Source organism: Arvicola amphibius, chromosome 10, assembly GCF_903992535.2.
Source record: "Arvicola amphibius chromosome 10, mArvAmp1.2, whole genome shotgun sequence".
NCBI lineage: Eukaryota > Metazoa > Chordata > Mammalia > Rodentia > Cricetidae > Arvicola > Arvicola amphibius.
In genome coordinates, this window is record NC_052056.1 from 76,027,108 (window position 1) to 76,041,429 (window position 14,322).

Consider the following 14,322-nt stretch of genomic DNA (forward strand, 5'->3'; position numbering starts at 1 on the left):
TTTGAAGCCAGCCTGGTCTACATAGTGAGTTTCAGGACAGCCGAACTACATAGTGGGAACAAAAGGCAGCCCCTAAAGCCTTAACTGCATGGAAACACATTAGCACTAAAAACAAAATCAGCGAAGCTGTAAGATACAACTTCAACAAAGAGAAATCAGTTGCAATTTTGCATACTAATAACAAAGAATCCAAAATGAAAAGATAAAAATCTATTCCATTTACAACCAGGTGGTAACACATTCTATAATCCCAGGGGAGTATGTGACAAGTATATTGTAAATTTGAAACTGGCCTGGGCTACATGGTGAGTTTAAGGCTAGCCTGAGTAACAAAGTGAAAACTCATTTCAAAAACACTGGAGGGGGGGCTGGAGAGATGGCTCAGAGGTTAAGACCATTGCCTACTCTTCCAAAGGTCCTGAGTTCAATTCCCAGCAACCACATGGTGGCTCACAACCATCTGTAATGAGGTCTGGTGCCCTCTTCTGGCCTGCAGGCATACACACAGACAGAGTATTGCATACATAATAAATAAATAAATATTAAAAAAAAAAAAAAACACTGGAGGGCTGGAAATGGTATTTAGCAGCAGAGTGCTTGTCTAGCATGTACAGAGCCCTGTATTCCTGTATTTGATCCCTAGCACAATGCATATAAAATCTGCCACTCACAATAGCAAGATAATATATAAAAACCAACAACGATACTAGGAAGGTACGTCAACAGAATGCATGCCTAGCACGCAAACAGTCCTGGGTCCAATCCCCAGCACCACACAAACAGGCATGCTTGTAGGACATGCTTGTAATTCCAACCTTCCAAGTGGAGGCAGGAAGATCAGGCATTCAGGGTCATTCTTAGCTACAGATCAAGTTCCAGAGCAGCCTGGGGAAGGAGATCCTGTCTCAAAACCATCACCATTAACAGAAGCGGCGGCAGAAATAAATATAAGATTTGTACACTGAAAACTAGAAAAGACATAAATAAAAAATGGCATATGTTTAGAGGTCAGAGGGCAACATGGGGGAGGTGATTCATTCCTTCCACCTCCCCCATGTGGCCTACAGGGGTAATCTCAGGTCATCAAGCTTGGTGGCGAGTCTTCACCCACTTAGCCACCTTGCCAGCCCTTAGACTTTACTAATATTTATGATAACACTATAGTTAAGTATTTAATGTATTTCAAACCAAAATCTCAATGACATGTGTCAAGAGATTCAGTAGAATCTCTTTCAGAGAAGACCACAGACCCACAACAGTCTTGAAAAAGAACAAAGCTGGAAGGCTCATACTTTTGACTTCAAAACATTTTTTTTACAAGTTTCGCATGGTGGTACACGCACGCATTTAACACAGCACTTGGGAGGCAGAGGCAGGCAGATCTCTGAGTTCAAGGCCAGCCTGGTTTACAGCGTGAGTTCCAGGACAGCTAGCGGGATGCAGAGAAATCCTGTCATGAAAAACAAACAAAAAACACGGAATCAAAACCATAAAAGCAGACACACACACTGTTCAATGGCACAAAATACAAAAAAGCAGATCTCGTTTATTCAGTCAAATGACTTTCAACAAGAGTGACAGGCCACTCAATGAGGACACACAATCTTCTCAACAAACAGCTGAAGAAACTTGACATCACATGGGAATGAAGCTGGATCCTTACCTTTCACCATATATGTCCAGTACCTCAAAACGAACCAGAAACCTAAATAAAAGAACACTTGAGACTAAATCCACAAGAAAATTTTTATGACACTGGATTTGGCATTTCTAAGATGCCAAAGTAACTGGCAATAAAATAATAAAATGATGAGTTCAGAATTAAAAACATGGGGCTGCAGTTAAAAACAGGAGTAGATTTGTTTTGCATAAGCAAGGCCCTGGCTTCAATCCCTAGCAACAAACCAATCAACCAAACAAAAAATTAAAGCCATCTAAACCAGGTGTGAAGATACATGCGTGTAACTGCAGCATTTGTGAGGCTGTGAGAGGTGAATTAATCGAAGTTCAAGGGCCAGCCTCAGTCACACTCCAGATGCAAGGCCAATCTAGGTCACAAGAACCCTATCTCAAAAATCAACAACAACAAAAAAGTCAGCCAAGAAACTGGATGCAAAAGAGGGCTGGGTAGTTAAGAAATAAGTCTGAACTTGATATGGTGACATACTTTTTTAGTCCTAATACTCAAGAGACTAAAGAAGTTGAATCCCTGGGAGTTCAGAGTCCCTGTCTGAGGAAAAACAAAAACTAAATAAGTAAATAAAATTTTTGGTGTTGGAGCGATCGCTCAGTGGTTAGGAGCATTTTCTGTTCTTCCAGAGGAACCAAGTTCAGTTCCCAGCACTCACATGGCAGCTCACATCCTTCTGTAACTCTAGTCTCAGGGACCTAAATCCCTCTTCTGATCCCTGCAGGCACCAGACACACATGGTGTACATGCAGGCAAAACACTCATACAAATTAAAATAAAATCAATCTTTAAAAAAAAAGTAAAGCAAAATCTTTTAAAAACAAAACAAAAATCCCAAGAAGCAAAGAGAAAATCTGTATGTCAAAAGACAGGGCCATATCATATATGGATAATATATAGAACATAAGAGTAACTAAAATTCATGAGTAGAAACTTCAAAACAAACCAATTTTTAAAAAATAGCAAAAGAGTTGGATATGTAAATATGTAAATACATCTGCAAAGAAGATATTCAAATAATCAACAAACACATAAGAAATACTGAGCATTTCCAGTCATCAGGGAGATACAAATGAAAAAGCACAATGTGCGATCAGTTTACACCCCAGGACAGCTGCTCCCAAAAGGGCACAGGACAATAAAAAATTATTTTAATTAAAAAAAAGTATTGTCAAGATATGGGTAAATTAGAACCCTGTGCACTGTTAGTGCTGCAGCCACTGTGGGTACAAAGTTTCTAAAAAAAAAAAAAAAAGGCTAAAAAACAATCAGTCTCTAGAATTTCTAAAACTTCTAGGGGTGTGTGGTAGTTTGAATGGCCCCCAAAGGCTCATATAAGAGGATGCCTGGTCCGCAGCTGGTAGTATTGCTTCATACAAAACAGTGTGGCCTTGCTGGGGAAAGTAACACTGGAGGTGGGCTTTGAGACTTCACCACACCACTTCCAGTCCACTCTCTGCTTCCTGGATGTGGATGGAGATGTGAGTCTCAGCTTCCTGCTCCTGCTGCTGTGCCACCCAGCCAGCACAGACTCTCCCTCGAAGCCCAAGCCCAAGTAAACTCTTCCTCCTGTAAGTTACAGGTCACGGTGTCTCATCACAGTGACAGGGGAGCAACCAGCTTACGCAGAATGAAGAGCAGCTTTTGAAGACATCTGGACACTCACTCACATTTACAGAAGCATTACTTGTAACTGCCAAGGGAAGGGAGCAATTTAAATATTCACTGGTGAAGGAATAAATGTACGTACTATGTAGTATTATTTGGCTTTATAAAGAAAAGAAGGCAGACATAGTGGCTCAGGCTTGCAATCTCAGCTTCCAGGAGGGTTGGGCATATGTGTTAAAGATCTAGAACCTATCTTATAGGCATGTGGTCCACAGATCTAGAACCTGCCTACGGTACTGTTGATTTAGAACCTGCCTGCAGGTAGGGGGGTGTGTGTGTGTGTGTGTGTCACTGATCTAGAACCTGTTTCCAGGCAAGTGTGCCACTGATCTAGAACCTGTCTATGAAATAAAACAAGAGAAAAGAAACTCTCATACATAGGATTGTGTTCCTGTTGCTGAAAAGAGTCTTTCTCTGTAGCCCAGGCTGGCCTGGGGCTTGAAGCAACCTCTTGCCTCAGTCTCCTGAATGCTGAGATTGCAAGGAAGAACCACCAAGCCTGCCTACACATGGATTATTTTTTAAATTTTATTTTTAACATTTGTATTGTTTGTGGATATTTGAATACAGGTGTTTACAAAGCTCAGGAAAGGCATCAGAACCCCTGGCACTGGAGTTGAATGTAGCTGTAAGACGTGGGTGCTGGGAACTGGACCAGTACACACATAGTCTCAACCTCTGAGCCGTCTCTCCAGCCCTACAGATGAATCCTGAACTAACAGGGCCAAAAGACAAATCCTACACAATTCCACTTCTATGAGTTGCTACAATAGTGAAGAGAATAGACAGATGAGGGCGTGGGGCTGCGAGAGAGGAAGGAGGACATCACTGCTCAGAGCTCCAGTTTTGCAAAAAGAAGTTTGGAGATGACTGCAGAACGATGTAAACATATTTAACACTGGTGAAATGTATACTTGAAGGTTAAGTGCATTTTAGCACAATTTAAAAAGAATCTTTTGCCAGGCAGTGGTGGTGCACACCTTTAATCCCAGCACTGGGGAGGCAAAGGCAGACGGATCTCTTTAAGTTCGAGGCCAGCCTGGTCTACAAGGGCTAGTTCCAAGAAAGGCTCCAAAGCTACAGAGAAACCCTGTCTCGAAAAACAAACAAACAAACAAACAAAGACTCTCCTCATGTAACCTTAGAAATCACAAAACTGGGCTTGGGAGATGACTCAGTGGGTAAGTGCTTGCCATGCGAGCATGAGGACCTGAACTGGAATCCTCAAAACCAAGGTGAACTCCACACTAGGTACTGTGGAAACTGAGTCCTTGCACTTTCATATTCAAATATGTGTGCACGTGTGCACAAACATACAATTACACACAAACACACAATTACAAATACTCTCTTAAATAAGTATATAAAAAATAAAAATTTAAAAATATAGTGTTGGCTATTTCAAAACAGCAGGGAGGCCTGGAGAGATGCCTCAGAGGTTAAGAGCGCCGCTTGCTCTTCCAGAGGACCCAGGTTCAGTTCCTAGCACCACAAGGAGGTTCACCACTGTCTGAAACTCCAGTCTTGGGGGACTTAACGCCCTCTTCTGGCCTTCTTGGGCACTGAATGCACACGGCAAACTACCCATACATACAAAGTAAAAAATAAAGAAATCTGTCAGGCAGTGGTGGTGCACACTTTTAATTCCAGCACTCAGGAAGTATAGGTAGGTGTTACCTCTGCGTTTGAGGTCAGCCTGGTCTATAGAGTGATTTCTAAGAAAGCCAGAGCTACACAAAGAAACCTTGTCTCAATCAACAGATCGATAGAAAGGTAGATAGAGAGACGGAGAGAGAGATTAGCAGAAAGAAACAGTGTGTGGGGGGGGGGAACCTCCTACATCATACATTAATAACAGACCTGGTAGTGCATGCCTTTAAGCCCAATATTCAGAGGGTAAGCTTGAGGCCAGCCTGATCTATATAACAAATTCCAGGCCAGCCAGGGTTATGTAGAAAGATCCTGTCCAAAACACCACCAACAAAAAGCACACACCTATAGCTGGCTATCTTTCACATTCCAGAACTAAGACATCTCTATCAAGTGTGGCTCAGAGAGGACAGAACTGAAGAAAGACCAAACATTCCACCTACGTGGCTACGTGAAGCTCCCTCTGTGCTGCCACCACCTCTGCTTGGGTCAGGAAGACTTCGAACCCTAAACATTCCCTTTCCTTGTCCACCTCATCTAGAAAGAACAGTTAAACTGGGGGAGACGGGAACGCACTGGGTTCTAAAGCAGAGCCGAGCTGCAGCCCATAGCCAGAGCTCAGGGATGTCTTCCAAATGAGGAAGTGAGGTCACACAGCTGGAGAACAGTGCCCAGGCAGCAGGCAGCACACCAGCACAGCTCCCTAGCCTGGGTGTGCCCAAGGACTGGGGGTAGGGCAGACTGCCTTGGGACTGCAGTAGGACCAGAGACCTGTACATTTAATGTATTTAGGAGGGCCAGGGCTGTCTCACAGGCTGCAGAGCTGAAAAGGGTGTAAATCAGGGAAGCTGATGTAATGGACTGGTGGGTGGAGGGGAGATTTATTATGAACATCATGGGAATCTTATGGTGGAGTAGGGGATGAGAGGCAAGTATTTGCTAAAGAGGTGGTGAGCCAGGCCCAGTGCAGCGGCTTCCCAGCCTGACAGCAGCCCACAGAAACTGCAAGTAATAATGGAAACATTTCCGAGAACATGGATGGTTCTTGGGAAATAACAGCACAGGAGAGGGGGCACTGAGAGACCAGAACTGGACTTCCGAGGTCAAGTTATGTGAGCCATCCCAGACTCCTCATGGCAGAGGTTTCAGTTTCCCCGTCTGTATATTCAGAACCTCTCTCCACATGGCAGCCTACCACCTGGTCATCTAGAATGGCACCTCCCTCTGGGGCACACAGCAAAGGCCCAGGGAAGACTCGGCTGAGCCACCTCCATTATCTGGCATAGCTTAGCAAGGAAGCCCAGGAGCATGTTGAAGAACTTCAGTGAAGAAAGAATTTTTAAAAGTTGAACTTGGCCTATTAGACAAGAAACTCAGTAGGCCACTCACAAACATGCAGAGGTACCACAGAACATCCCAATTCTGCCCACATCCTTCACCCCCTGTGACCTGACACAGCAGCCTCCTCCAGAGCAGTCTTGGCTAGAGAAACGTAGGACTTGGACTGCTGGGAGATACCCTGTTGGGGCAGGTTGGCTGAGATGTAACTCCTAGATTCCCCAGCTGTCAGGCTGGAACAGGGACACCCAGGCCGGCTCACCTAGCTATATAGAGGAGGCTTCACGGGCAGATATCCAGAGACAGTGCCAGTGGGCAGGACTGTGGCTGGAATGAACACACAAAGGGTGAGGGCCAGGAAATACACTGAGGCAGATGACATCGAGACCGGGCCTAGATACACAGAGGGTAAGAGAGGTACCCTATCTGCTATCCCAAGGCAGCTGGTGAGGCTACTCAGCAGAGACTCCTGCCCAAGCACAGCCAGAGCCTCTATCTATAGCCTAGACACTGCCGCCTTGACAGACGAAGCGGCGGCACCTGCCATGCCCCCGTAAGTCACTCTGAGCAGGGGGATGGTGATGTCTCCTGGTTTATGTCTGCTGCTGTGATAAATGCCCTGAGCAACACCATGTAGGTCTGGCGTGGTGGCACACACCTTTAATCCCAGCATCTGGGAGGCAGAGGCAGGTGGATGTGTGAGTTTGAGGCCCCGCCCTGGTCTACATACAGGCCAACCAACACAGTGAGACCAGTCATGTAGGCAAGATTTTTATGAGGCAGTCAGACCAACTGAGCACACTCGCCCCTAGGGCTGAGACTCAAACTGGAACTATGTGAGTGCCCAGCCTAGAAGCTCCTCCAACCTGGGATTACCAGGATTCCAGAGCCCATCACCCCTGAGGATGAGGACAGTGATCATCCACAGCAGAACAAAGCCGTCTGGGCAAGGGACTCCACCTGAAGATCCACACAAGCTGACTCCAGGATGCCTTACACCTAACTGCAGGGTTGTTCAGACCCAAAAGCTCTGGCACTGTCACCAGTTAACACCATTGTATGTCGCTTTAGGGCCAGGCAGCTGTAAGGAGAACCAAGGAGGAATAGGCCTCAACACAACAGGGATCAGGTCTTGTGTCCAGTCAACAGTCTCCAGAGTGCCACAAGTCTCACAGCTTGCTCAAGTGGCACTGGCTCCAGGATTCCCACAGACATCCCGGGGAAGGGAGCATACAGAGGATCACTCAGTATATATAAAAATATACAAGCAAGCCAGTGCATACCTTTAATCCTAGCATGCAGGAGGCAGAGACAGATGGATCTCTGAACTTGAGGTCAGTCTGGTCTACATAGCAAGTTCTAGGCCAGCTAAGGCTACATAGTGAGACCCTGTTTCAAAAAACAAAAACAATACATGTGTATGCACACACATGTACACCTCTGTGCATCTATCTGTGAACAGAGGCCGGAGGACAGTGAGTGCCCGGGCACTCTATTGCTCTCTACCTTATCTTTTGAGATAGGTCTCTCACCACCTGGAGCTAGGCTGATGATTAGCAACACCCAGGGATGCTCTTGTCTCTGTCTGTCCTCCACAGTACTGGGGTTACAGGGTCAAACATGTGACTATGCCTGTCTTTTTATAACCACACCAAGAATTTGAACTCAGGTCTTCACACTTGAGTAGCAAGCACTCTTACCTGTTGAGCCATCTTCCCAGCCCCCAATACGCGGTCTTTCAGTGAGAGCAATGAGCACTGGCTAGGGACTGAATGCATCACTAGTGACAGCAAATCTGAGAACCTGAAGACACAGCAGCATCTCTCCACACACAACACACCTATTTAGGGTGAAAGTCTCCCACTACTACAAAAGAAGCAGCTGAGTTTCATAAACTGGGGACAGTAACAGGGGTCAGCACCTTTCGTGTCCAGGAAGGAGCCTCACCCCGGGAAATGGCCTTCCTGATCATGTCTCCTCAGACAGATGAGTGTGACATTTCCCTTTCCCTGACAGGAGACACTAGGAAAGAAACAGTTCAGATGCAACGGGAAAAACAAAGTTAAACCTTCACTTTGCATTTATGTCAAAATAAATTCGAGGCGGATTAAATGTTGAGTGTAAAAGCCTAAAGCAGCAGCATCTAGTAGGAGAAAGAGACGCTATCTAGCTAGTTATCTGCTGGAGAGGACAACAGAAAACATTCAATGCTTTGCTATAAATATGAAAAATTTTGAACATCAAAAGCTGCCACAAACAAAAATGTAAAAGTTGAGAAAAAATGTGTAGGAGGCAGAGATGAAATCATTAATATTTAAAGACTCAAACTAAAGACTGGAAAAGCCATCAACCCCTGAGGAGAACCTGGTGTGGGACCGACCAGGCTGGTGCAGATTTCTGAGAAGGGGCAGAAGCTTGTGTAATTGTGTAAAAGATACGTTATTACCCAGGCCTTGCAGTAAGGGTGTCACTCTCTCACAGTGCCTTTAGGCTCTCCCTTCTGGGGGAACCCCACTACTTCCATCTCACAACCCCATGTTTGTAATTGTTCTTATTCATCTCTTCAGCCAGCTAGAACTCCTCTAGTGCAATGCCCATGCCTGGCATGGTGCTCAGTAAGTAGGCACAAAGTGGCTGAAGGTGAGCATGGGAAACACATAGCCCCATTTTACCTTTGCTACAAGGGCCCCTCCCCATGTCCCTCCTGGCTATATGCAGAGACGCACTTTAAGGCATAACAAGACAGGGAGCCATAAGCCAGGGCCAGGGTATTGCGCCAATCTATGAAATGGGTCCAAACCAAAGCAGAGATGGCATGAATGATGCCAACCATCCTGCCAAACCCAGAGCAGGCATGAATAATCAATCAAAACCGCATAACACAGACAGAGAAAGGAGAGCATGAAGCAGAGAGAAGGGCAAAGAAAGACAGGGAGGAGGCAGAAGCAGAGAAGGAAGAGAGTCCCAGAGCAAAAAGTGGCTGTGGGTGTCAAGCAGTCCCAGAGCCGTCACCTGAGCGCCAGCTATCCGGCCTCCCAAATGTGCGGCAGCCCAGACAGCCTAGCCTGTACAGGATCCTGGACTTGAGCCCCCAGAATCAAGGCAGGTAAAACAGTAAGAGGGGTGCAGTGTAGTCCTTCTTTCCATTTGTCCCCAGATACTGTCACCTCTTCTGCAGGAAGTGCCATGGTTCAAGGCCTGGACACAGCCTGAGCCTCTTTATCTCAAAAGCTGCTGTGTAACTCAGTGGACTGTACGCTGACATGTTCAGCCAGACAGTGGTCCTCCCACGCATCAACAGACATGCCCAGTCTAGCCAACAGCTTCCCACGCCTGAGGTCTTTGGTCACCCCTTGTGCCTGATATTCCTTCATAGAGGACCCTCAGGCCCCCAAAGGCCTGGTTCCTGGGTCTGTGTTTACCACCTTCTTCTCAGCACACCACTACAGAGGGCCAGGGTTTCCGCTCTGGACACTGGTGTTGGCTGAGCAGAATTCTGTGAAGGAAAAGGACAGCTTGTCGGGAACTGGACAGCTGTCCAGGATGAACAAGAGTGGACAGGGAGCACTCCTTGTATCACCTACTCTGCCCCAAAGCAACCCTGTAGGGTGTCAAACGCCATCAAAGCATCTCTTCTATTCATACAGTACCAGAGGACACAGAACAACCATCCCACCCAACCTGCCACATTTCCTGGGCATCACACATCTGTGCCACTGCTACACCGCAGATCTACACCATGGGGCTATGCTCAGAGCGGAGTGCCATTTGTTCTGATACCAGCCTTGTTACCCCACAGTGGAACAAGCATGGTGGGGCTGTGAGAGAACACAGGCACATAAAACGGCAAGATTCATTCACCTTGCAGATGAAGTCCACAGTGCCAGGCCTTGGAGCTTATCAGCAGTGACCAGCTGGTGGCTCCATTGTCCCCTGGGTAGTCAGAAGCACCCCTGAGCTGAGCTGTAGGCCAAGCAGGATGTGTGACACCAGATACCACCATGGCTGGTATCCAACCCCAGATGGACAGAGATCAGACCCAGCTAATGTCCTTACTGACAATGCCCAGCAACCTGGTAGGTCAGTCCCACTGTGGGCTCATCCTCAAGACAGACATCAATCTGGTGGCTGCTATGTACACTTGAGCCACAGGGAAATCCTAGTTGGCATGGCAGGCCCCCATATCTTATCCTGTCCAGACTTCAGACTGTGTCTACCCAGGATGAAGCTAAGCAGACAAGAATACGTACTGCCTGTACCTAGATGATTCCCCAACTAACCACACCCACCAACTCCACCAGGACATTCTGCTATCCTGAATGACACAGGCCACTTACCTATTTCAGGGGATCTCAGCATGTCTTAACACCCATCCTGTGGACTCTGTCCCTGTAGAGAGACCAGAGGATACTATGTGAAGCCACCCTGGAGACAGTTCCTTCTGGATGCAGGCACACTGGCCTAGACTCTTCCCCAAGCAGGACACTGGCATCCCTGATTCTAAGGGAGCCCCGTGGAGCTCCTGACTCAACCACACACTGTATGTGCTTTCCTGTCTCAACACACAACTGGAACTGCAGCTCACATTAGGTCCACTTCCCTCCCCATGAGGCTGAGGTCACAGAGTGGACAGATAGCACCCTCTTTCTCCTCCCAGAAGGCCGCATCTGGTATTGTCGGATAAACAGCTCAAGGAGAACTCTCTATCTCTCTGTCTTGTTTTGTTTGGTTTGGTTTGGTTTGGTTTTTCAAGACAGGATTTTGGAGCCTGTCCTGGAACTAGCTCTTGTAGACCAGGCTGGCCTTGAACTCACAGAGATCTGCCTGCCTCTGCCTCCCGAGTGCTGGGATTAAAGGTGTGTGCCACCACCCCCTGGCTCAAGGAGAACTCTCTCACTAGGGTCTTGCTATTCCATGTAGAGTCGTGCCCCCCTCCAACCCCTTCAGCCATCCCTACCCTGTGGGATGGCATCTGCCTCTCCCAAGGTTCCTTAAAACCAGCCCCAACCCTTCTCCCTTAGGTAACTTCCCAGTTCCTGGGACACTGGTGGTAGCAGGCAAGCTTAACACCTGGCCCTGGAGCATGGAGCACTCACAGCGTATAGGCTGGAGTGTGGCGTGAGGCGGCGGCAGTGGTGCGTTCTCAGCACGCAACCCTACTGTGGACTGGAGGAACCACCACTTCTTGTCTCAGCAGACAGCCTAGGGACACATTCCCTCCTAGTGTATCTAAGCTTAGGGACACTGCCGGAGTGTTTATGTCACAAAAACGCAAACCTATATGGCACAGACAGTGAGGGAGGATTGAGCAAGAGGGGTACTTCGATGTAAGTAATAGGAGTTCTTCCCTCTCTGGTCTGTTTCCAGATTGTCCTATGCCTCTGCCCAATCTTCCTCAATGGACTCCATTCACTTGGTCCCAGACGTCTCTCTGTCTCATAACAGCCTATCTTCCCCCAGCCTATCTAGGGAAGAATTCCATCAATCTAGAGTTGGGTAGCAGGGAGAACCAGAAGCCTGGCTTGCTACCCTAGCAGTCCCTGAGGCCCTCTCGTGGCCATACTCAGGCCAGGCTGCGGCACTAGAGGCATCTAGGCCATTCAGCAGAGAGGCTTCAAGAAGGAAGTGGAGAGCTGGTTAAACATTAGAGTGGGATCATGATGGGTGGGTGAGGGTCAGTACACAACACCAGAGGCAAGAGGGAGCCGGCACATGCCGAGGCAGGAGGACCTTCTGATACTGGAGGAACTGCTGGGTAGAGTTGTCCACGCTGGAAAATGACCCCCTGTTCTACGCATGACATTTCTGGGACAACTTTGCTTTTAACTTAAATGTTAACCTGGATTTTGTCTTACAGAGAACCACATGACTTTGCTATCAGCTCTGATCTTTTAAAGTCTCACCCCAGCACTTGTCACACCACAACAGCCTTGGCCACACGAATGGCAAGCCAACATCTAACTCCACTGACTGACCTGGGTAGGTATAATTCCCTATCTTACAAATGTGAAAACCAGGTCCAGGTCAGGTAGGACCTGAACTCACGTCTTCATATTCCCAGGGCTTCACATACCCCTTCCCAGAGCGGGATGGCATGGCTACAAGAAAGTGACTCCTGCCATACGGGACTCCAGGAGAGAAGTTAGGCAAAGGGTGGAGACGCAGAGGGGCTACAGGAGGCAGGGTGACAGTGGTCAACAGAGGAACGGGTCTCTTTCTAGGGGTACTCTCATTACAGGGGTATGGTACAGGACGTTAGGTCAGGGTGGAAGGACTACAGCTAGTCAGCTTGCTGGGAGCCCTGTATCAGGAGGCAGACGGGAAGTGGCAGAGATTGGACAGGGCAGTGAAACAAAGGCAAATCTAATGATGGGACTCATGATGGGATACCCATCTTGAAAGCCTTTGAACATCTGCTGAGCTAGTCTACAGGCTCCTGGGTAACCCATCTGGCTAAGGAGCACTGAGCACTTCGTCATGCGCCATTTCTTCAATGAGGATGGTCTGAGCCTAGCCCTGTTATAACCTACCTTCTAGGCACAAACACTGGGCTTCGCCACCAAACCATCTAAATCTCTAGACACACTGCTGATGCCTGCCTGTACTCCACAGACCTGCTGAGACTTGGGGGAAGGGCTGCAGCTGTGTTACAGTGCCAATGACCCAAACACAGGGCTTCAGCTTGGGGCACAAGCCTGGCTCAAACTGAAAAGCCAGACCAGCAAGCTATGGACCAGCAAAGGCTGACTATGTGGAGAGTCCCCACAGGTACAAGCTGAGTCCACCAAAGGGCAGGCCAGACTGAGCATAAGGAGCAGGTGACTGAGGGCACATGTACTCATCATGGATCAGGATGGCCTATCTAAGAGCTTGATTGTGGTATCGCCTCAGCAGGATGCAGCCTTGCATGGGTCTCTTAGGGCTCTGCGAGCAAAGGTGGGAATGAAAATGCAAGAGAACATGTCCTTCCTGCAGTCAATGTGGGCGCAGATACAGGGATCCCTTCAGCCACCTTCAGGGACAGTTCGTGCTGCTCCAAGACTGGCACCTACCACAGCAAAGCCACTCCTCCAGACCCATCATAAGAATGCACCAACCGCAGTCAGGGACGCTGATGCCCAGCTCAGGTCTAGACTCTGCTGCAAAACCATGTCCATCTGCCAGTGTCCTTGTGGACCTACGTTTCACCGTCCCACCATGTGGCCCTTGAGTGGCCCTCAGAGCGCAAGAAGCATTCCAGGATGCCAAGGAGCCTTGTCCCAGGATCTCTGGCTCCACCACGGCTCCCCAGCTCTGACTATCAACCCAGAAGAAGCAGAGCTCTGGCTTTCCAGCAAGGCATCTGGGGAAGAGCTCCGGGCTAGTCTGGGAGTTAAAGGAAGTCAGTCTGAATCCTGGGCTGCACAAACAAGGACACAGCACAGCCCTACTCTTACAGAGGCTGAGAAATGCAAAGGCTGCTTTAGGGCAAGGGAGAGGCCACCTGGAGGAGGGTTGTGTGAGAGAGAATGAATGTAGGGAGCCAGAGAGCACAGATTGAGGGTAGGAGGGATATAGCAGCTGGGACATAGCCAGACTAAGGGCTGGGCCCAATTCATGCAAGAGAGCCTTGGTCACCAGCATCTGTACAGAAGTCATGAGGATGGCACAGCTAGGAGAACCAGCTGGGCACTGGCTTGGCTGTGCTCAGAAGTACCTGTCATCAGAGCCAAATACTTTGTGACCACTATGCGATGAGCACTAATGGACCCCAAATGAAGGATAGGTGTAGACAGAAGAAGAAACAGGTCCTACCTCAGATGACACAAAGTTGCAGCTTCTGGCCTTTCCAGATAGCTAGCATCTATCTGGACCACCTGCTTCTGAAGCAGACATAGCCTCAGAACACAGGGATGAACTAGAGCAGTCCCAGTATCTATCACCATCCAGGCTCACAGATCCTGAGACCCTCCCCACAGCAGGCGGCACTTGCTCTG

At 48.1% G+C, this 14,322-nt stretch overlaps 1 protein-coding gene and 1 pseudogene across 4 annotated transcripts in view; both read right to left on the minus strand.

The window, feature by feature from the left end:
* Window positions 1-14,322, minus strand: part of Arvcf (ARVCF delta catenin family member) — a 50,819-nt gene that overhangs the window by 35,176 nt on the left and 1,321 nt on the right. For all 4 annotated transcript variants that reach the window (XM_038344553.1, XM_038344554.1, XM_038344551.1 and 1 more), the window contains exon 2: window positions 10,684-10,735. The gene's annotated coding sequence lies outside the window, so the exon portion shown is untranslated. The remainder of the gene's footprint in view (window positions 1-10,683; window positions 10,736-14,322) is intronic.
* On the minus strand, window positions 8,193-8,340 carry LOC119825860 (annotated as a pseudogene).